Raw genomic sequence first — 23532 nt, 5'->3', positions numbered from 1 at the left:
AACGTAAACATAAAACTTGAACCCTCAGATACGAATCGTGTTGAAGAGCTAAAGTCATTTCTGTTGATGTCTCTTGGATATGGGGGTCTGCCTAGGTGGGCAATGTGCGTCTATAGCCGGAGTATTCGGATCGTCAGGATCTTATTACGAGATAAAAGACCCAGCATATTTTGTCACGATTTCTTCAGTAAGCCCATCTTGTAGTGAACAAACACATCACGATCGTAATCACTACACGATTGCACTGTCTTGCCGAGTAAGTACAGTCATGACCAATATAATGTACCCACTTTAGGACTCTGTCGCACTAACATATTTGACGTTTAGTGAGACTTACAGTTCAATTTGTCAAAAAAGCTAATGTGACATGGTACCAAAGTGTATACATAATTAATGCTCGTGACCGTACTTAATGCCATATACATCAAATACTGAGTCTAAAATATCCCATTTATAAGTCACTGTGACTTGCTTCTTAAACAGGGAGCCCTGGTTTGAACCCTGGTACCAGACTTGCGCCAATAACTTATTAATCTATTTAAGTGTAGTTTCAGTGATAGTTGGATTGACATTATAGACGGCGATACTGCTCATCACTTATCTCGTTGGTCTAAGAGAAAGCTCGGTGAGGTGTGGGTACTTAGTTCATCTTGCGATGGATGTACCTCTAACTACCCAAACCTAATTGAGATATAGTCGTGAGATTATATTACTCTTGGGTATCCCGTTTGTCACAGGGACGCTTACCTTACCTGTAAATTTGACAGGTCCGTTTTTTGGAAAATTTAAATACTGCCTCTATTACGTTATTCTGTTGGTGCATTTTGGCTTCATCATCATCAATTTAAGAGCCACGCTCTTGTCGGTGTAGCATTTTCCATTCCAGTCTATCAAAGGCCAATTCCTTGACTTCCCTATAAGACACGCATTTTGGCTTGTTGTTCTATAAATTAAGGTCTCATTCGGTTACACAACATTTTGGCGGGTACAGGCACTATGATGTACCTTCATGGCAGCAGACACAACAAAACTTTACACGGACATGTCTTCGAACAAAGCCATGTCTCCTTCGCAGCAACCTGGTGGTTTCTTTAGGCAATTACTGCTGCGTATTTTACACAGCAATAGTCTTCCATTTCTTGCCAATGCCAATCTTATTTCTCTCACGAAAAAAGGAAACCAGGAAGTCCCATTTTCACCCACATTCGGTAACAAAATTCAGGTCCATTCTCGGAAAAAATATCCGAAGCAATTACGTCGATATAAAATGAGCGTGAAGTGACATGTGGGCAAAAAGCCGCGTTGATATTTAGTGACAGTGCTACCGTCCAGGCCCTTTATTGTGTGGCGTTCACGCTGAATACAAAGTACACGCTCAGTGGTCACGGAGTTGGGGACACTAGAAGTGGCAATCGAAAGGGTAATTTAAGGAGCCAAGGATTCTGCAGGTTAACCGACTTATCAAGGTAGCGATTCTAAAGCAGACTTGTTTCAATTGTTGAAAAGTGACCGAAATGCTTTAAGTTGTCATACACACATAAACGCACGCCTGTTATTTCTTAAAGATTAGCCATTTTTTATTCAAACCGTCAGTACTTACATATAATGTCTTAGTAGGCTTTCTCGACATATTTCGATAATTTGGTTCATTATAATGTACTTTTCGAAAATGCTACTAAATTAGTTAAAAGATTTCCCTGTTAAAGCTGTTCATTAAATAGTTAAATTCAATCTATTTTTTTGTATAAATTAAACCACCAGCAGTTTGTATGCGTACGAAAGTTACCTCTGCAAACCCAAAACTCGGTCCCGCCAGCCGCTTTCATCGAAACAGCGTTCCTGAAACTATTTTATTATCCACCGCGCGCGTTCATGTGGAGAAATTTAATTTCCGCACACCACATCCAACTTGTTCGCATCCAAGGTCCTTTTTCTCCTATTATTTTCATTAACAACCCCCGCGCGTGACCGAAATAAACTCTTTGGCTCAGCCTTAGTGGCTCTTTTCAAGCGAAAACTGTAAAAAAAAATCGCCCACCCGAATTTAGATAACAAAAAGTCTTCATTATTCATCGGCGGTATATTTGTGACGAGATTTTTGTTACTTTTTTGCCTGTTGAGTCTGAATTGAGGAATAATTGAGGATACAGTTTATGTTGTTTTTTTTTCATGTTTTAAGGAGATGTCGTATTTTTGCTTGCAATTATATTGATGACAAAAGTCTTATAATAATTATCACGACTTATCGATGCGTAGCAATGAATTATAACTCTGTTACAAACCAAGCTTCTGTTCATGTTTTATTTATTTATGTTTTTGTGTTTTTTTAAGCTACATACTAGTTATCGAATATTTTTATTGTTTGAGCTAACAGATAGAATAATAAACGGACATTCTAATATATTATACTTACTTAATAAAGAGGTATTTTTTAAGTTATAGGAAGATAATATCTGGAACTACTGAACTGATTTTGAAAATTTTGACACCGGAGGAAGCTACATTATTCCTAAGTTATAGAATTGGGTAGTGTCATAGATCAAAGATAAATTATGAAATTCTGATTGACATTTGTCAAAAACCATTTTTTTTTTTACTTATTTATTTACGAATTTTCATAAAGGAAACTGTAATAATAAGTGCGACATTTTATCACGTTTTAAGTTATTTTTTCATACAAATTCCATAGTAATTTTGTGTTTCCACGTTTAGTAAATAGTAACTGATTTGAATAGTTAGAAACTACCCTATTACACGCGGACGAAGTCACTACCGCCCGTTACTCTGGTTTATTTGTAGAATTCAGTATGTACGGATAAAATAAGTTACGTTAATCCTCTAGTTTTAGCTCTTAAATCAGTGGAATTGTGTTTATTTTAGCTAAAACCGTGTATACATTTGACCTTCATGTACAACCTCTTTAAGTAGCCTGTTGACCCAAATTGTTATTGCCAAATGTCGTTTATAATAAATAAAATATAGTACAATCTGTGTTCATCACTAGGGTAGAGAGTTCTAAGAGTGTGCGGTTAACAAACTTATAGAAATAACTCCAATATTAATGACCATCACTAACCCTCATTATATTTATTACAAGCATCAACTTATTTAAAGAAATGAAAACGTAACAAAATTGTATTTATATCTATCTTATTGGGCCTAGGGACCGCCCACAGTTTGGACAAATTATCCTAACATAATTTTAATACAAACAAAACAAAGCAAAAGCAAAGGCATAAACGTCATTCAGCTAACTGTAGAAGGCGTTTTTAAAACAATATAAAAAATATTACTGCATGAAAAGCAAAAATATTCAAATCAGTTTCTTTTTTATTTATTTAATTTATTTTATTCGGGGAGCTTATACAGCATTATTAACACAATTTTAATAGTAGTAATCTTTCATTTAAAAATATGAAAAGTCTACTTTCAAAAATACCGAATTATGTCTCAAAAGATAAATTTTGCTGTCACTTCGAAGGTACCTATTTTAGAAATAAGCTGGCAATTTCCATCTATTTGTTTCTTCACGATTTAATTTTAGCCGAGAATTAAGTGGTAGGTATCAATTTACGAAATTAAATTTCAACAAAAGGCAATGAGATCTATTGAAGTGGAGTGTTGAAGTTTCAATACAACAAGCGGAATTTTGAAACTGTTTTTGTTGTGGTTTTTGCTTTGTTCTCTTTACCTATATAATTGAATCTTCAAGGTTAAATTGCGTGTTGTTGCTAGCTCTTTCTTTTCTACATAAGACGCCTTTTTCCCAGGCAGGCAGAGATCACGGAATTCCACTTACTGCGATTCTGACACATCACTTTCACTTCTTCCATTCTCATCAAAGATCCCTGCCTGCTCGCAGGTCTAGAGTTCTCATGATCTGAACTTTCTTCCTTTATAACATATAGCCTAGGCGTGCTCTTCTAACTTTCTGCCGCTTCTTTGAGTGCATCTGATTTAAAAAAAATATTCAAATATTATATATTTTGTTATATAACTTGTAAAAAACATAATATACGTACCAGACGTTAGCGTCCTAATTATGTATGATTTAAAAGTAATAGTAAATCCTGGACAGTACCTATCAAAAATCGATGTCTTGTCAAGTGCGGCTTAACACGTAAGGGCGAGATACAGTTCGCCTTACTCTTTAGAGGCTTAAGTGAATTTAAGACTAGGTAAAGGAAGACCCAGAGGAAGGAGGTTCTTTTTTAAAAAAAGAACGTCTAGTTCCCTGTGATGAGGTTTTTCTTGCAGCTTCTTTTCCCCGGCTATACAGGTTATGAGAAGCTGTAGTAGTTTTAGGCGGTTGGGACGTTCCTTGTGTAAAAAATGACGATTCAAAGTGTAACTATGTTACCTATTGAATAAAGATATTTTTGAATTTGAATTTGAGTTTAAAGGAGGTCGGCGCTCGATACAAATTGGTGCGGGATGGAGACTTTTCGTTCTATACGTATTACTTATTATTCTTTATTTAATAGTACTTAATAGCATAATTTTTCTAAAATTTTTGTTCGGGCTACTATTTGCCATTTAAGAGTCTTTTGTAAATATTTCCTTTTATTTTGGTGCAATAAAGTATATTTGTATTGTACTACTTTTGATTTGCGTAGGTGTGTCGTATTTTGAAGACAATTTAGAATATGGGGCACTGTTCTTCTTTCTTTCTAGTCGCTGACACAACATTTGGTTTAGATTTTGTCTACACTTCGAAGGTCATTCCTTTGTGAGCTTTTCTGGGTTTACGTCCGCCATTTTACAAGCTAGGCCGGTTGGCAATTTATATGGAAAACTTCAGCAAAATCAAACCTATTCCTTGTGAGATCAACAACAATTTGCCGTTGTTTTTATGTTTATTGCGTTTTTAGTTTTATTGCCGTTTTTATTGTGATTTTCATGGCACAATTCGAGTAAAAATGTGTAGAATAGTTTTATGAGATAAGAACATAATTAGTGTTTGTGCTTATAAAAGTAACCTAACCTGGAAATCACATGCAAAAAGCTCATTATTACCGCCGAATGCGAATGTGTGAGTGAGACAGACGTTCCCCTCCCTCGTTTTTTTAAGCGACTTTTATGACTAAAGACTAATAAGGCCCAGGTGGGGAGAGGTCAGCGCCCGATACCATATTAGTGTTTGTGATTATTAAAATTCGACACTACATACAAAAACTCATTCTTTATCGGCGAATGCGAATGTACGAGTGAAAAAGACGGTGCATTCCCTCGTTTTTTTAAGCGACTTTTATGACTAAAGACTAAGGCCCAGGAAGGGAGAGGTCAGCGCCGATACCAATTGGTGCGGGGCGAAGAGAGTTACCGTTCTGTACGTAATATTTATTTTTTATTATAATGACACTGCACTGCTACTGAAGAGGCAAGATGATTGGACACTTAATAAAACACGACGAATTTATTAACAACATCATAGAAGGGAAGCTACTATGAAAGAAATGAAGGGGAAGACCAAGACGAGCTTACATGGAACAGATTAAAGAGAAGGCGAACGTCTTGTCTTATAAAGAAGGAATTGATCTTTGATAGACAAGAATGGAGAATGCTACACCGACAAGAGCGTGGCTCTTAAATTACTGATGATATGACACTGTATAATATAACTACAGTTACTAACTAACTTTTAAACACATACATACATAAACTCACGCCCGTGATCCCACAAGAGGTGGGCAGAGCCACAAGCAATCACAGACAACTTGCAGCCACTGTTGATACGTTGTCGAAACTAACGGTGTTACTAACTTTTAAAAGCGACTTTAAATAACTAGAGTAGTCTTATTTCTTGGAACAAGCGTTCATCAGAGTAATAAGTGTTCTATTAACTGGAGTTTTTATTCTCCCGTTGAGTAGTTTTAGAGAAAAACTTGTAGGTACCTGGGAAGTCCATTACTTCTGGTGAAGTCGTAAACTTGTGATGAGGGCCGATGCTTCTGCCACGTGACTGAAATAAACGGTGGAATGAGTACATGGTACAGTTAGAACCTGATAGCAATACATACCCTACATGTGTGTTCAGTCATGAGCAATATAATGTACCCGCTTTAGGACTCTGTCGCACTAACATAATTATATAACATTTAGTGAGACTTACAGTTCAATTTGTCAAAAAAGTTAATGTGACATGGTACCAAAGTGTATTCATATTAATGCTCGTGACCGTTCATATGTTCCATTGTGTGGTTTTAGAGGAGAAAGAAGTAGACTTTTACGCGACTTAGTGTAAGTTTGCCGCAAATGGAATTAACTGATTGGCCAGAGTATCTTTCTAATAAAGCCTATTGAAAACGAATCAAGTAGATACTGTTACTGTTATCAATGTTTATCGGAAATTCGTTTACTTATTTACCTAAACATGAAGATAGTCCATTATCGCTATATAGTATAAAACAAAGTCGCTTTTTTGTCCCTGTATATATGTCACCGTAAAATTGTAAATAACGTTAGATTATAATCTATCTCGCGAGATTGTGAACTGTCGAAAAATTGTGAAACGTAATATACTGCTTACAATTTAACGTATTATTATTCGTCAGATTATAATCTATCGAAGTAAAACTGTTAAATCACAATCTTACAATTGTCAAATTGTCAACTGTCCGACAGCTGTCCCTGATTGGTCGGCCTTACAGTAGACCGTTCTGTGTCCATAGAGTTAGGAATAAAACACAGGTGTCAGTCAAATAAAATAAATGCTCTTCAAGATTGTGAAATTATGTACGTATTTATTAATTATTTAGTAAGTAATCAATAATTCTGACATCACATGGTAAGAAAAAATGTATCAAAATTAAAAAATCTGAAACGTATCATTCAGTATACTTTTCGTGTGTAAGATAAACATGCTGGCGGCATAGGGGTGGCCCAAGGGCCACCCCCGCCGCACCCTAACCCACTGTTATGCCTTGTAAAAATTATGACAAAACACTATTATTCTAAAAAAGAATTATGGATATCTATTTATTAATCCCAAAAATAAGTTATACCTAACAAACCAGTATTCCTAGATGTTATTATGGGAAAGTAAAACTATTATGCTAAAAAACGTTATGCAAAAAGGATTATGATAATTAAAATTATGACAAAAACATTTATGCATTTTAAGAGAATCCCAAATTAACATTATGCTCACTCTAATAGTTTTGTAACTCTATGGTATAGCACGCGAGGTGCGTTTCGTATCACAATTTGACGGTTTCACTTCGATAAATTATAATCTACCGAAAAATAATACGTTCAATTGTAAGCAATATGATACGATTCATAATTATTCGACAGTTCACAATCTCGCGAGATTATAATCTAACGTTATTTTCAATTTTACGGTGACATATATACGCTTAAATCTTTAAAACTACGCAACAGATTTTAATAGAGTGATTCAAGAGGAAGGTTTATTATGTATAATAACATCAATCGAATAGTGGAAATATACTGTTATTTTTGAGGTATTTTTTCGATTTAAATTTTCTCTTTGGAAAATTACATACATACATAAACTCACGCCTATTTCCCACCGGGGTAAGCAGAGACTATAGAATTCCATTTGCTTCGATCCTGACACACTTTTTGTTTTTTTTTTTTTTTTTTGGAAAATTCAAGTTCAATATTGTGTTCTCAGTATTTAGTACGGTGTTACTAACGCCATGTATACATCTAGTTCGAACTTCTGAGGCAGCACAAGGGGATAATGTTCCCATTGTCACCAGTAGACGTCCATTGTCATGTAAACGCTTTGAGATTGCTTCCTAGTCCTCGGACAGACTATTTATTCTCATTCCGTATTTTATAGGTTTTAAACTGTACAAGAATTCCGTAGACTGCCTATCTATGCCTGCGTACTAATAATAAAACAAAGTCGCTTTTTCTGTCCCTATGTACGCTTAAATCTTTAAAACTACGCAACGGATTTTGATGCGGTTATTTTTAATAGATAGAGTGATTCAAGAAGAAGGTTTATATGTATAATAACATTAATTAAATAGTGGAGAAATACTGTTATTTTTGAGGTTTTTAATGTGATATCGTAAATCGTTTCATTTTTCTTCAGCATTGCACCGTAGCGAAGTCGGGGCGGGTGGCTAGTAGTATATATTAAGCTATATATTGTTTGTTTTATCATCATTTTTTTAAGTGTTTCTACCAGTCGTAGCCCTATTCGAACGACGTATTACTTACATACTAGCACATCCCGGACACTTCACACAAACAACCTTTTACACCGACACCACACATTAACATTATCAACACGCGCAACTGTGTGTGTGACCTCTGAGGGCTGCCAATTACAAGACTTTTAGGCTGCGTCCCCAGTAGGCAAACTGTGAGCCGCCGACTGAGTTAGCGGCGTATCGGTTTAGTACGCCCTTCCATATATTTCAAATGGAGTGTTCACAGTTTGCTAGTTTTGCGCTCACTGTACGCAGTTGCAGCGTTACGCGCGCCGACTATTTTAGTGAGCGGCCGACTCCCACCAAAACCGGTTCCAGTCGGCAATTGGTTGTTCGTCGGGCGTAGTAACTCACGTTTGCCGCAAAATGATTATTCGGATAGTTAGAAAAAAGCTGTCATCGTGTTAGGACGTGTTTTTTTGCATCGCACCTAACTAATCTTAACGCACACACACATCACTAACTCGAATTTCAGTTCGCTGCAAATTTGCGGCTCACTCAGTCGGCCGCTGACAGTTTGCTTACTGGGGACGCAGCCTTAACCGTCATTATTTAATAGGTAGCTAGTACTACTTACAAAAGAAGCTTTTATAATTAGCAGTAAATATTTAATTATTTATTTAAGTACCACCGAAACCTGTGCGTGTGACGTCTGACGCCATACGATTATAGACAATATTTATGTTTGAGGGTGGTGAGGTAAACTTAGCTCAGAAGCTGGTGGGGAGCGGAGGGTTGCCATTTTATACGTGTCATCAACTATTTGTATTTAATATTTTTAATATCATTTACTATTATTAATGAGATGATTTATTTACATTTGTATCATAGCTATCAATAATTGTAATTGTCATATAAAATTAATAAGTATATCAATTTAGTAATTGTAAGCCAGCTGTCCAGCCAACACTTGTTCTGGTGGGGATAAGGTTATAAGTAGTCGCCAGAACATTGGAGGGGACAGTCGTCTCTCAACCGTCCAGTCGGACACATCATACTTAGTTTTTTTTTTTTTGACGTGACTTATTGTAGATTTGCCGCAGATGGCATTGACTACTTGGCCGGACAAAACCATAGTTAGTGCAGTATAAGTTATTGTGATACCTAATTGAGTGCTGGAAACATTTGCAAGTGGATTGATTATACAAGTGAGTACCTATTTTATTTAAAATAATCTATAGCCCCACTGAATAGTCTGTAATGAGGTATCTTACATCCGAAGTATTATTTCTTATTCTGTGTTACTAGTGTCACAGGTTTGCATCGATTACATGTTCATATAATATTATATAATCGATATCACGTGGTTTTCAGGATTTCTGGTCGGTTAATGACAATAGGCTCGCCCCCTTATTACATAACATAGCTGGCGAGGAGTGTATGTATTTACTATTTACCTCTGCCTACCTCTTTGGGGATTCAGGCGTGATGCTATCTTACGTTGTGGCTGTGCATTGACCCGCACAAGTTTTATCTTCTATCTTAAAAGGCATTGAAAACAAAACTCGGCAATTTTCCGCCAGTGTGAACGTGTAAATTATCCACAGAATGCTATGTGCCGATAAATCGTTATATTAGCAATTTACACGCGGTTCGGTACGAGATAAATATGCTTTATTTACCGCCAACATTATGCCGCGAACGAACGTTTGATAAATATTGTGGAAATACCAACTCCATTCCTGCTAGATATCCCGTCGATTTATTAGGAAACTATGTATTTATTGGCTATTACCTACTTAGTAGAGATAATCATTTGGTTTCTATGCATGATGAAGGGTTAAAAGATAAACGTAGAATGTCTCTAAACTCTTATGTGGTGTATTATGTCGATAAAATATTATACCAAGGGTCCCTTGGCCATCAATGATTAAAGTACTTGGCAAATAAACGGTCTCCGTGGTGAAGTGGTTGAGCGTTGGGCTCACGATCCGGAGGTCCCGGGTTCGAATCCCGGTGGGGACATATCACAAAAATCACTGAATTCATGATTTTTTTAGTACTTATTTTAAAGTTATTTATCATTTTTAAAGTTCTGGGTGAATATCAAAATGTGTCAAGTTTGGTGGCGACTGTCATATCATTTTTTCGTGAAAAATTGGGGAAATTGGGAGAATTGGGAATTGAAAAATTCCTTTTTCATGTCGGAACCTAGGATCCTTTTGGATCTTTTTCATGTCGGAACCCAATTTTTCACGACAAAATAATATGAAATCTCGCCACCAAGCTTGAAATTTTGAGATTCACCCTTCTTGATCTTCCCCTTCCTCTCTATGTTGCTTTCCTTCTATGTTGTAAACGTCGTGTCTTATAAGGATGGAGAAAGCTACTCCGACAGTATAGCATTCACGACACAATAAAATAATACCATACCACATCTGTTTCCCGTGAGGTAGACAGAGAACACTGGATTCCATCTACTAAGATCCTCACACACTATTCTCGCTTCTTCCACTCTTATCAAAGACTTCTTGCACGCTCGCCGGTTTATATTTCAATGAAGAAAACATATCTAACTATTATTTCAACGTTTCTCTATGGCACACCCTGGACACTTTACACAGACACTGCACATTGACAGTATCGTACACGCGCATCTGTGTGTGTGATGTCTGACACCATACGATTTTAGTCTAAACTATGTTACCTAGCTCAGACGCTGGTGGGGAGCGAAGAGTTGCCGTTCTATACGTAGTATTATTCCTTATTCAACAAACCAAATAAAAATGAAAATTCTGAATGTTCCATTGTCATCTTAGGGTTTGCATTCCATTTTAATTTTAAACTTTATTCCAGTCCACTCACGGAAGCCTGAATGGCTATGCATAATAAAATCGTAACAAAAAATTTTACCGAAAAATAAAATCTCACATAGAAAAACCCGTCAATCCACGACGCGAGAACAGATTGATGAATATGAAAGTGTCAAACGCTACCAAAATTGAAAACTTGTATTCTTTTTTCACCACTAGATGGCAGTACGTTATGCGGCGGACAACGTGACGTTTGATTTATGTTTCGTTTTAGAATTCCGTGCGTCGAATCGGAAAGCCGCGACCTTATACAACCATTTGTTAGTTACGTCGCTTTGTCGCCAGACCACTAACTTGCTATGTAGTAGATTAATGGTGGCGGTGTAAGTGAATGTTTATTTGCTAGAAGTGGGAGCTTGCTGTCTCTGTCATCATTAAGAGGGCGTCGACCTTTGGGTTGGTTCGAAGCTACTATTAAAATAGAATAAACTTTCTTAGTGTTTTATAGAGAATCTAAATACTTTTCGTTCGTTTAACCTTCTAATTTCAAGGATAACAGACATAATGTATCTTTTATCTTTGTTTTTGGGTATAAATTATGATTCTTTTTATTACACCCAGGCACAATTAAATCTTCCACCCATTAGTATTCTGATCAAAATAAAGAGAAGCAATATAGGTAGCGACATAATTCTATACATAATGTGATCCAAATATTGATATTTGCAACAATTATTTTTATATAAGCTTCTGCGGGCTGAACACCGTAAGCACGTGACTCCTTCTCGTCGCGACAGAGATCATCTGTCTCCTTCTGTGCAGTACTGTGAGAGAGTGACGGGTGATGTATGTCCAGGCGAGGAAGAATCGCGTGCTAACGGTGCTAAGCCTGTTTTAAAACTGTACAACGTCATCTAAATTGTTTTTGAGAAACGTAGCCTGGAAAGTCGTTCATTGGAATGAATATTTTTTGCAGCAATATAGGTACTTTTACGTCTAGTTTACATTTTTTTTGGCAAGGAGTAGGTTTAATATGACTTTAAACTTCTGCCTACCCCTCCGGGGATAAAACCGTGATGCTATGTATGTTAAAAGGTTAAATCGAATATACTTGTTTCAGAATATTAGTTTGGTATTATTTAAAATGCTACGTATAACGTGAACACAACAAAATGTGTTGTATTTTTAACTTTACAACTTCTGAAACGCTGTCAGGAGAATTTACGTCGAGTATAAGAATTATTTTGTATTTTAGTATCTACTGCATTGCCAGTTTACATTTATATCCCTGTAGTGGTTTAGTGGTTAGAATGTTCAGCTCACGATTTGGTCCGGGTTCGATTCTCAACATCGTAACAAATACTGAGGAGGATAATTCTGGCCATGATTCTGAGTCGATATCAAGTGGATTTTCCTGTCGGAAAATTCATGAAAATTTAAGTATTTTTATTAAATTATTTTCCGTTCCATACTTAACCAACGGAAAATTCCACTTGATATCAACTCAGAATCATGGCCTGTATCATCCCCCTGAGTTTTAGTTACGTTGTCACTAGCACTCTGGATAGTATTCAGCTCTGCCTACCGCCTCGGGGATACAGGCGTGATGCTTCGAGTATGTTGTATTATGTTATCTCAAAGATTTCCGGGAATAATTTCATCTCGTTCTCCTAGTAAATAATCAACAATAGAGATACAATAACACACAGTGCTCCGTCGGAACCAATTGCCTGGTTCATCCATCACTAGCCTCTCTTGGGCTATAAATACGTATTATTCACTATCACTCTATATTGTCTAGTATACGGTAGTCACTTGATTGAACTACCTTGTACTTGGGGTTTGTGAAATTGATTGTGATTGTAATATTGTTCATTCAATATACTTCATTTGACAGCCCCCATGGTGTAGTGGTTAGAACGTTAGGCTCACGATCTGGAGGTCCGGTTTCGATTCCCGATGGGGACGTTGTCGAAATCACTTTGTGAGACTGTCCTTTGGTTGGTGACTTTTCAGGCTTGACTCACCTGAATGTCCGAAAAAGTAAGATCACGTTAGGCTGTTGGTCCCGGCTATTAGCCGTAAAAACACCTCCACCGATCCGTAGTGGAGCAGCGTGGTGGAGTATGCTCCATACCCCCTCCGGTTGATTGAGGGGAGGCCTGTGCCCAGCAGTGGGACGTGTATAGGCGGTTTATGTTAATAAACTTCATTTGCATACTATGATGGTGTACGATTTAGTAAGTTAAATAGGATTCAACTCAAACCATTTCGGGCACAACAAAATAGAAGTTTGAAAGAGTGAAGAAAGCTTTTCAAATTGTAACAGCTATTCACTAGTGTTGTAGTAACATTTATTAATTAAAGTTCTTTTATTTAAAAAAAAAAGGATTCTAAGATTAACAACATTTAACTTGTAACTAGAAAAAAAAACAGTTAATCGTAAATGGTTACCACGTGCCTAGCGGTGAAGGAAACATTGTGAGGAAATCCATATTCCCAAGCAATGCGTTTTGGAGGTGTGCGACCTAAACTGGTTTAAATGGGCTGGTTGAAAGGTCAGAGTTGTCACTGCCCAGTCACTTCTAAAAAAACTATACTTATCAAATCTTCAGGTAAGAAACCTCCTGAAGCAACCCCCCCTCCCAACTTTCCCCTCTCCCTTTCCTTGTGAATACGAGTAACGCTAGAGGGAAATAAATGTTCTAAGAACATCCCCAATTCAGTCAATGTACGTCCTTAAAGGTCTTCCTCTGCCAGCCCTACCAACAACATTGTAAATAAATCCTCAAAATACACCTATAAAGGTAAAAATAAATATAAAAAAAATGTTCCAATTGCTCTTTTTATATTTCTGAACTAACTTCACCAGTAGAACGGTGAATACAATTTCATTGTATGCAGTCCCGGAATATAATTTACATGCAAATTATTTTGTAAAATGCAATGCTGCAGCCTGAATGCAATCAGTCAAACAAAGTCGCGTCGTATTTACTTTAGAAATTAAATTATGGCAACACTTTACATACTTATTAATAAAGTTGGGGTTGTATTTATAGAGGTGACTCTCTGTTTGACCTTCCAACTCGCGAAGGGAAAACCAGCCAATCACAGATTGGGTTACATACTTCCGAAATGCATTTCTTGGAATATAAGTTTCCTTACGATGTTTTCCTTCATCGCTTCTTCTTCTTTGCGTGTCGATGGCGGTCGATACTATATTTTTGCTGACCAATAATTGGCCACGCTTACGGTATTGTCATTGGCTTTGTGAAGGTCTTTAATAGTGCAGGTGTTAGAGCACTTAGGAGAGCACAAAAGGTGATCCATAGTTTGTGGTGATACTCCACACTTGCTCTCATCGCAACCCTCCACCTGCAGAGATTATCCTATCAGCGGCCAACCTGTATCTGGAGCCTATTTAAGCACTTCCATGTCGGCCACGCGAGATTGCTTCCAGGCGGGAGCCAAGTCAAACCTTAGGCTACAATGTATTATCTTAAGTTATAAGAAGAAATTATATTTTATGTTGTTGTAAATAAATTTCAGGACTGACCATTGAACTTGGCACCCATTTAGATCTCACTTCATTTTTCGTTTAAGTCAATGACCAAGGCATAGGTATAACATAATATTAAACTTGGCTCTCATTTCACATTTATGTTTTTGATGGGATCTTTGTTCACGCCGAGTTTTCTGTTAGACCAGCGTGATAGATGGTGAGCCGTATCGCCAGAAAAGAAAGGAATAAATAAAAATAAAGACAGCTGTTCTCAACCGCTTCAGATTCAGATTCAGTAAGGGCGACAAAATAAGAATTCAATTTTCCCTGTATAAAAACTAAATCGTCACATCAGTTAGGAAAAACTCCCGCAAACCGGAGCGGGCGCACACCAACATTTACATACAAAGAGTGATTTCATAAACCGCTATGCGCTGTTGTGTTGTCTCACCAAACATGAAGGTTGGGCTAGGGAGTACGCGATACAGAGATCACGGGACTTTATACTTACATCCTTCTTCTATCGTGTGGGTTGTGAGGTAAATTACAAACCTCATCAACCCTGGTATCAGGGTTACCATTGAGCCGCCAAAGACCTTTGACATGCCTCATGTAACGACTACTTACTTACATCGGTAAGTAGTAACCGGGACCAACGGATTAACGTGCCTTCCGAAGCACGGATCGTCTTACTTTTGGACAATCAGGTGATCAGCCAAACTAGCGATCACAAAGTGACTTTTGTGATATGTCCCCACCGGGATTCGAACCCAGGTTCTCCGGATCGTGAGCCCAATGCTCAACTACTGGACTACGGAGGCCGTGAGAACAGCTGTGAGAGCTGTGTGGAGGAGGAGCTCTGCAGTGCACGATAAAACAGTCTAAGTTTGTGATGTACTGTATAAATGTACTTTGCAATTGTCTATATACATAAAAAAAACTTCACTACAAATTCTATGCTTTTAAATGAGTTGTAACGGCCTTCGTAGTCCAGTGGTTCAGCGTCGGGCTCACGATCCGGAGTTCTCTGGTTCGACTTTCGGTGGGGACATATCACAATCACTTAGTGAATACTAGTTCGGTTAGCACATTACAGGATGATCATTGATTGTTCGGAAGTTACATGATCCGTGCTTTGGAAGTCACTTTAAACATAGTAAGTAATGGTTACGGTCTTTGTAATCACAACCCACACGGTATTGAGTTTATGTATGTTATGTATTTTGATTTTTTGAATGAAAGAGTAATTTACATGTTTCGTACACATAGACTTGCGCTAATGTGCCCTGTGCCTATGGCTCGTAGTAAATGGAATTCCGTGGTCTCTACCTAATACTGGGTGAGAGCCTTCAGCGCTCCCCATTTGTCCGGCCAAGTAGTTAATGCCATCTGCGACAAATCTACAATAAGTCACGTCAAAAAAAAGGTCTCTGACTACTACTACGGGGTTTCCCAACAACCAGCAACGACAAAATTCGTATGAACAATTTCATCCAAAAATTCAAAATACTTACATACATAAACCAACGCCTATTTTTCACTAGGGTAAACAGACTATGGAATTCCATTTGCTTCGATCCTGACACACTTTTCTTACTTCCTCCACAGCTTTCAGCATTTCGTAGAAAAAAAAGATAACGACAATTATTATTATTTTATTTTGACGCCATAAAGTATAATTTATAAAAAAGGATAATTATTTAATAATCAAAAAATAATTTCATTAAATCTTCCAATTATGTAATTATTATTTAAAATCCCTTCTCAAGGGTACGTTTGACAGGCTAAAAGACAAGAAGTAAAAATCCCCGGATTAAAATAAGCCTAAGCCTAAATGAAAAAGACTCTTAAAATCCCTCAGGATTTTTTTTAAGTGACGCCCGTACAAAGGGGTAAAATGTCAACAAAAATAAAAATATTGAGATAATAAGTAGGTAAGCCGTTTTATGTAAAAGGGTTTTTTAAGTGGGAGGTATGATGGGCATTTTGGTGCTGTATGCAAATAACAGGTACCTACAACAGGTAGTAAGCCTAACCAGGAGGACTAAAATGCGCAACATGATAAAATTTTGTTACACTCATTTTATCGATTCTGACGATATAATTATGTCCTTTTGTCAATTGGTGCTAATATGTGAACCCAAATAAGTCATGTCGTTCTGTCCAAATACGAACTAAATTCACGCATGTTAGAAAAAAAAACTTATGAATTTCGACATAATTAATTGAATCGACCAATAATTTTATCACATTGCGCATGTTAGCCCTGTTGACAGGCAGTCGCTTCTGAAAAAAAACCGGACCTGTCAAATCTTCAGGTTAGGTAACCGGACCCTGTCAAAAACGGGATATCGCTAGGGCGATGATGAACAATTTTTTTTTAACGTGAGTTATTGTAGGTTTGCCTACAATACGAATTACGAAAGTTTTTGTAGGTTTGGTTACGAATTCTTTAACTATAGGAGTAAGTCTTAATAATAATATAATTAAGTATATAAATATTGGCACACCTGCTTGCAGGTTGAACACATGCACTGTTTTACTTAGAATAAGATCTTTAACTTTGTGTTCTTGCAAATAAACGATTGATTATGATTATGATTATGATGGTATTAAATTGTGTAGTCGTCCCAACAACTGAATCATAGTGGGCTCAGTTACCCATTATCAAATTAGAAAAGGGCAATCTCGCCCCTGGGCCCAGTTTAAGACTGGGACGAAATGTCCCCTAAGTCTTAACTACTTTCCCGGAAGCAAATTAATTAATAGAATTATAAGAAATGTAAGGATATTTCCTGTACATTCGTAGCTAACTTTATGGCCTTCGCCAGGTCGGCTACGATGTCGTACCGACGATGATAATGTTTGTACAACTGCGGTTTAGAGGCGCCGTTTTGTTTGGCATCCGCGCGTGAGACCGCGCTACACAGCACAGGTGTACATTACACAAGTATTATTTTAACTTTGCACCATAGAATAAAAAAAAATACTTCTTAAGTTTAGAACGGTTACTCTCCGCTCCGTACCAATTCGAATCGGGTGCCGAGTTAAATTTACCTCATACCCTCTGGGTTTTAATAATCTTAAATGGCCGCGCAGTCACCCGCTGCTAGATGTGTCGGCGGCACGCACTGTGGCGCGCACAGATTCGCCACTTTTGGCATAATATCTTGTATATAATTATATAATATCATCATCATCAGCCCATTAACGTCCCCACTGCTGGGGCACGGGCCTTCTCTATGGATGGATAGGGAGATCGGGGCCTTAAACTACTACGCGGGCCCAGTGCGGATTGATGGTTATTAACGACTGCTAATGCAGCCGGGACCAACGGCTTAACGTGCCTTCCGAAGCACGGAGGAGCTCGAGATGAAAACTTTTTTTTTTGGTCACCCATCCTATGACCGGCCTTTGCGAAAGTTGCTTAACTTCAACAATCGCAGACCGAGCGCGTTTACCGCTGCGCCACCGAGCTCCTCCCATTATATAATCACATTATATAATATACTTGTATATAAATATACAAGAAATAATGCCAGGTTATCTGTCACATTGTCTTGAGTCGTATTTACCTTCACGATGCAACTCAATTATCGCCAGTACTTCCAACGTAAAGTTTTAAATTGGGTTCACTAGATTGAAATGCATACAATCTGTGCCAGGGGACATAGTATCTCGTTCCACAACGTGTTAACGCTGGAATTTTACCCGCGCCTTGTCGCATGGGAACGGTCCACTCATAAGACTTAACAAGTTTATTAACCTTAGCTTTTTCCATAAATAAATGAAGGAACATATTTGCATTTAAGAGTCTAGATTTTTTAGTAAGTTTGTATAAATACTCGGCAGCAGCCAGAGCAGGTTCCAATTCCAGCATGGATTTTAGAATTTGTTTTCGAATTCATGTTTAAATCGTGATCGTGGGGTAACCTACATTCCCGAAAAATGCGTTTCGGAGGTATATAACTTCATTTATTTTGAGCCGGTTTTCATTTCACGCGTTGAAGGTCAGACAGTCACTTCTGTAAAAAACCGGACCTGTCAAATCTTCCGGTTAGGTAAATATTATATTTCCCTGAAATTCATCCGAATAGTGACGTTTAGCAGATAGCCGTGGTCGCATGCCGTGATAAGCAAACTCTTAGGACAGATTGGCATTTTACATGAGTAAGTAGTATCCGGAACCAACGGATTAACGTGCCTTCCGAAACACGGATCATCTTACTTTCGGACAATCTGGCGATCATCCAATACTGTCCTAACCAAACTAGGGATCACAAAGTAATTTTTGTGATATGTCCCTACCGGGAATCGAACCCGGGACCTCCGGATTGTGAGCCGAACGCTCAACCACTGGACCATGCTGGTCGTCGGAGTGGTATTTTAAAATACAATGTCCCAACGGATTGCTCTAAACCTCTCCTAAACAGCCACCGTATCTAAACACACAAAGCCACTTATCTAATCCATTTAGAGATAAAACAAAAACAAGAAATGTAATAAAACCCCTCTTCATCCAATTCCGAGGCAAGGAACAGATTTTTAGAGTTAAAACACAAATGAGTAAAGATGAACCCTTGTTACTCATTCAGTGTTTATTTTCATCACACCTCCTTTAAAAATAAGGAATTTGACCCTTATTTGCGGGTAATTTTGAAATAGGTTTGTATTACATACTGTTAAATAGGGTGGGGAACTGTAAAAGCCTTTATGCATTGCTACTTTAGTACCGTTAGCTCATAACATACGCTCGCTATTATATCTCTAGTATTGTTAGTTATAGAAAAAATCCGTAGTAACTCTAGGTGTATTTAATTTGTGTTATATAAACATAAAATAATTAGCTATAGGGTTCTGTATTCAAGCTAACGCTTCTCACAGACCCCAGTCTCTCTCACCAACAACTGTATCTTAGGGTGGTATTAATAAACTAATCTCAGCTTGGAGACTGTCCTTAAAATCATGTCAATGTGACAGTTCTCATATAAAACCAGGGACTTGAGCATGATCTTGAGGGCAGTCTCAGCTGAGATTTGTTTATAAATACCACACTACATCTTTTTTTAGGTATTGTTAATTACCAATTATCGTGTTGATGAGAGAGTAATAAACATATATATTTTTTTCTTTTTTTTTGCGAGGCTTACATCTGTTGTCACGGATACGCACCCCGACTTGGACCCTTAAGGTTGTTGGGATCCTACCTCGTATTGTCGTCGTGACAATGGACGGCGTAGTGTAGATTCCGAACCTGTGAAGTGTTCTACCTCCCCTTTTATCGCTCCATCGGCAAGCCTCCCGCTTGGAAGAAATCTGACATCATGACCGACATCATCACCAATTTAAGAGCCACGCTTTTGTCAGTGCAGCATTTTCCATGCTACTTTTTTAGGGAACGATAGGGCAGTGGATTCCCTCTTGCCTTCCGCCCCGCAGTACTCTGTCTGATGCAAGTGGGATGACGCCCAGAGTAGTCTATTACAAAGCCATACTAGTACTCATGTCCCCCGCCTCTGAACAGTACTGACAGTTACTGCTGCCCTCTGTCATTTTACGCGGAAAATTCTGCTTGATATTAACTCAGAGTCATAAGCTGAATCATCCCCCTCAGTATTCGTGACGATGTCACTTACACCCTGTATACATTCACTTAAACTTTAAGGAAGACAGACGTGATGCTACATGTATATACTACAGAAGCCGTATTCGGCCATGGCGACAAGTCTCCAATCTAGGAACGCCTAAGATGCGCTCTTATATGGCTGATGTAACCGATCTTAGCAGTGAATGTACGGCCACATTCACTGCACTTCAGCACACCTCCGATATAGTTATATGCTATGGCCGCAGTTGGTCGGGCCTTCAGCTCGTCGCGTTTTGAATCAAGCTCTTCCCGAAGTTTCGTTTTACGTTGCAGCTGGAAGGATATATATTATTATATATACCATAGAAGCATAATCTATGTAGGTAAGCGTAAAGTGCAAATGAGTACAAATAACCCTTTTTTAATTATTCAGTGTTTGTTTTCATTACACCTCTTCTCTGAACATACAAGTACTTGTGCTACGTAAGCACTTACGCATTTGCGGTCAATCTAGAGGTGAGGCCACAGTGTAAAATGTAAATACAACCTACTGTTAAATAGATTAGGACACGAATTTATTGCTAAACTTCTTGTAGACGTTACTTGAGCCTTTTTGACATAATTGATTGTGTTTTTGCTTCAAATGGTATTAAATACTTGGCCGGAGTTACTTGGACCTAAGGAGCCTATAGTGGCTAAATAGCAACCCTGGTACCCTGGTGATAAGGTTGGTCATTGATCTCTCAATCCACATGAGAGAATCTGATTGTTTCTGTACTGGACTGGGAGATAATAAAAAAGCTAAGATCACGATCAGTGTAGGCAAATGGATATATCCCTGACACCAGGGTTGATGAGGCTGGTATTCCACATCACAACCCACACGATAACAAGAGGAGAGGGATTATGCCCTTCCTAGAATGATCTATATTATATGGGTGATGATATAATATAGATATTCAAATTCAAATACAAAAATATCTTTACCCAGTAGGTAACATAGTTACACTTTGAATCGTCAATTTTTACATAACGAACGTCCGCCTAAAACTACTTGTCTAAGAAAGACATAAATAAAAGAGTTTGTGACGGCAATTTCACGGTTTATTAATTTTTTTCAAAAGAGATATTACAGAGAACGTGTTGATTCGATATAATTTTAAAATGAAGAGAGAGTGAATGGTTGGAACGAATGTTACCATATAAATAATATTTTTCTTTTTTAATTAAGAATGGTTTGGCTCAATGGTTGTTGCAAACATATTCCCGAGGGCCGGGTGCTAAACTTACAACTGAAAAACTACAACTCCGACCACCTAATAATTAGCGATCTAGCACGGTGCGTACAACAGGGGTACAAATATAAAGTGCCACATAATGCGACGGAAACCGTACTAAGAGAATGTACTCAATGACAACTGCACTACGCACCCTACTATAACGCAAGAGCCATATTAACTAATATTAAGTTATACAATTTTTACAAAAATATTATGAACTTTTAGACTCTTAAGCTATGCTTATATTAGAAAAAATAAACCTTTTTTTTTTTTTTTAACTATTTTTATGAGAAAAATAAACACTTTTTAAATATTATTTTCATGTTTCTATTGGCAATATACATAATTTATTAATGGCTCTACGTGACATGCCGCAAGAAGTTTTCACTTCTGCTACCCTCACCCTCTGATCGGGTCCTGAAATCAGCTTTGTAACCCTAGCCAATGGCCAGCTGAGTGGAGCAGAGCGCTCATCCTTTAAAAGTACTAAAGCACCTTCCTCTATGTTGGGTTGATTATGGTGCCACTTAGGCCGATTATTTAATAACGACAAATATTGCTTATGCCATACATGCCAAAAACTTTGCTGTATCTGTGTGCATCGTCTCCAAAATCGAAGCCTATTGGTAGGCACTGAAACACAGTCAGCCTCTGGGATGGTCGTTATCGGTCTACCTATTAAGAAGTGGCCTGGTGTTAGGCATGATAGGTCCGAAGGGTCTCTAGACAGAGCCGTCAAAGGCCTAGAGTTCAATATACCTTCTACCGATATGATGATTGTATTAAACTCTTCATAGTTGAAAATGCTGGGACCAATTATCCTTTTAAAATGAAACTTTGCGCTTTTAACGGCGGCTTCCCAGAGCCCGCCGAACGTTGGTGAATAACTGGGTATATAATCAAATTTGATGCCCTTTGAAGAGGCGAAATTAATTACGGTCGATTGATGTTGAGTAGAGCTGTGTAGCTTGTACAACTCTTTAAGAGAATTATCCGCACCTTTGAAAGTTTTGGCGTTGTCGCAGTGGATAACGCGTGGCAACCCGCGCCTTGAAATGAATCGTTTCAAGGCTGCAATGAAACATTGCGAAGTCATATCTGAGGCCAACTCTAAATGCACACTTTTGGTGACAAAACACACAAACACTATAACATAACCTTTGGAGACCACACTCCTTCGAAGGCTAGATTGCTTAACTTGAAATGGGCCACAGTAATCAATACCAACAATGCTGAAGGTACTAGCCTGGTTAACTCTATCAGTGGGCAATGAACCCATTAACTGTTCAGCACATTGAGCTTTAAAACGATAACATTTAACACATTTGTTTAAAATCTTTTTTACCTCTCGATTACAGCTTATAATCCAGTAACGCAGTGCTAGATTAGACATGGTCATTTTTGGACCCGCATGCAATAAGGCTAAATGCTCATTTAAAATAATTAAATCCGTAATGTGACAATTTTTTGGTAAAATAACAGGATATTTTTGTGAATATGGAATTGAAGCATTTTGTAATCTGCCAGAAACTCTTAATACTTTATTGTTGTCTAGAAACGGAGTTAATGATTTTAAATGAGATCCTTCAAGTTTTTGTTTGACTTAAGCCAGCACAGCACAACTTGTGAATCCGAAAACATGTATTTGGCATCAATTTTAATATTTGAGTAGTTTATTCTGACTCTGTCATATAACTTCGCTAAAATTAATGCTGCATTTAATTCCAATTGAGGCACAGTCAATTTGTTTTTAATAGGAGCTATTTTAGATTTAGCACAAAGTAGAGTAGTGGTTGCACTATTGTTATGTATTACTTTTACATAAATGCAACATCCATATGCTGTTTGTGACGCATCACAATAACAATACAGCTCAACACGCTGTGCATTAGAACACATTATGTTACGATTTACACAAATAGCTGACATAGTTGTAAGTTGACAGTAAAATTGTTTCCACTGTTTTAATATTTTATCAGGTAAGGGAGAGTCCCATTTTAAGTTTTCAATCCACAATTTTTGTAAAAATTCTTTAGCTCGGACTGTGATTGGCCCTACCAGCCCGAGAGGGTCAAAGAAGGACCCTATGACACTAAGCACGGAACGCTTGCTCCAGTCTCCATGCATATTTTTGATAGGACAACCCACTTTTAACGTATCGCTTTTGACATCGTACGTTACGCCGAGTGCTTTTATAGATAAGTTTTCTTTGCAGAGCTCA

General features: G+C 37.7%; 1 protein-coding gene across 1 annotated transcript in view; it reads left to right on the top strand.

Annotated features, from left to right (window-relative positions):
• The window catches only part of LOC126366633 (uncharacterized), a 341274-nt gene that overhangs the window by 32397 nt on the left and 285345 nt on the right, over positions 1 to 23532 (top strand). The gene's annotated exons all lie outside the window — the stretch shown is intronic.

This window comes from Pectinophora gossypiella, chromosome 5 (assembly GCF_024362695.1).
Source record: "Pectinophora gossypiella chromosome 5, ilPecGoss1.1, whole genome shotgun sequence".
Classification (NCBI taxonomy): Eukaryota; Metazoa; Arthropoda; class Insecta; order Lepidoptera; family Gelechiidae; genus Pectinophora; species Pectinophora gossypiella.
Note: the sequence above shows the minus strand (reverse complement) of the source record. Positions and strands in the feature narration are given on the sequence as shown.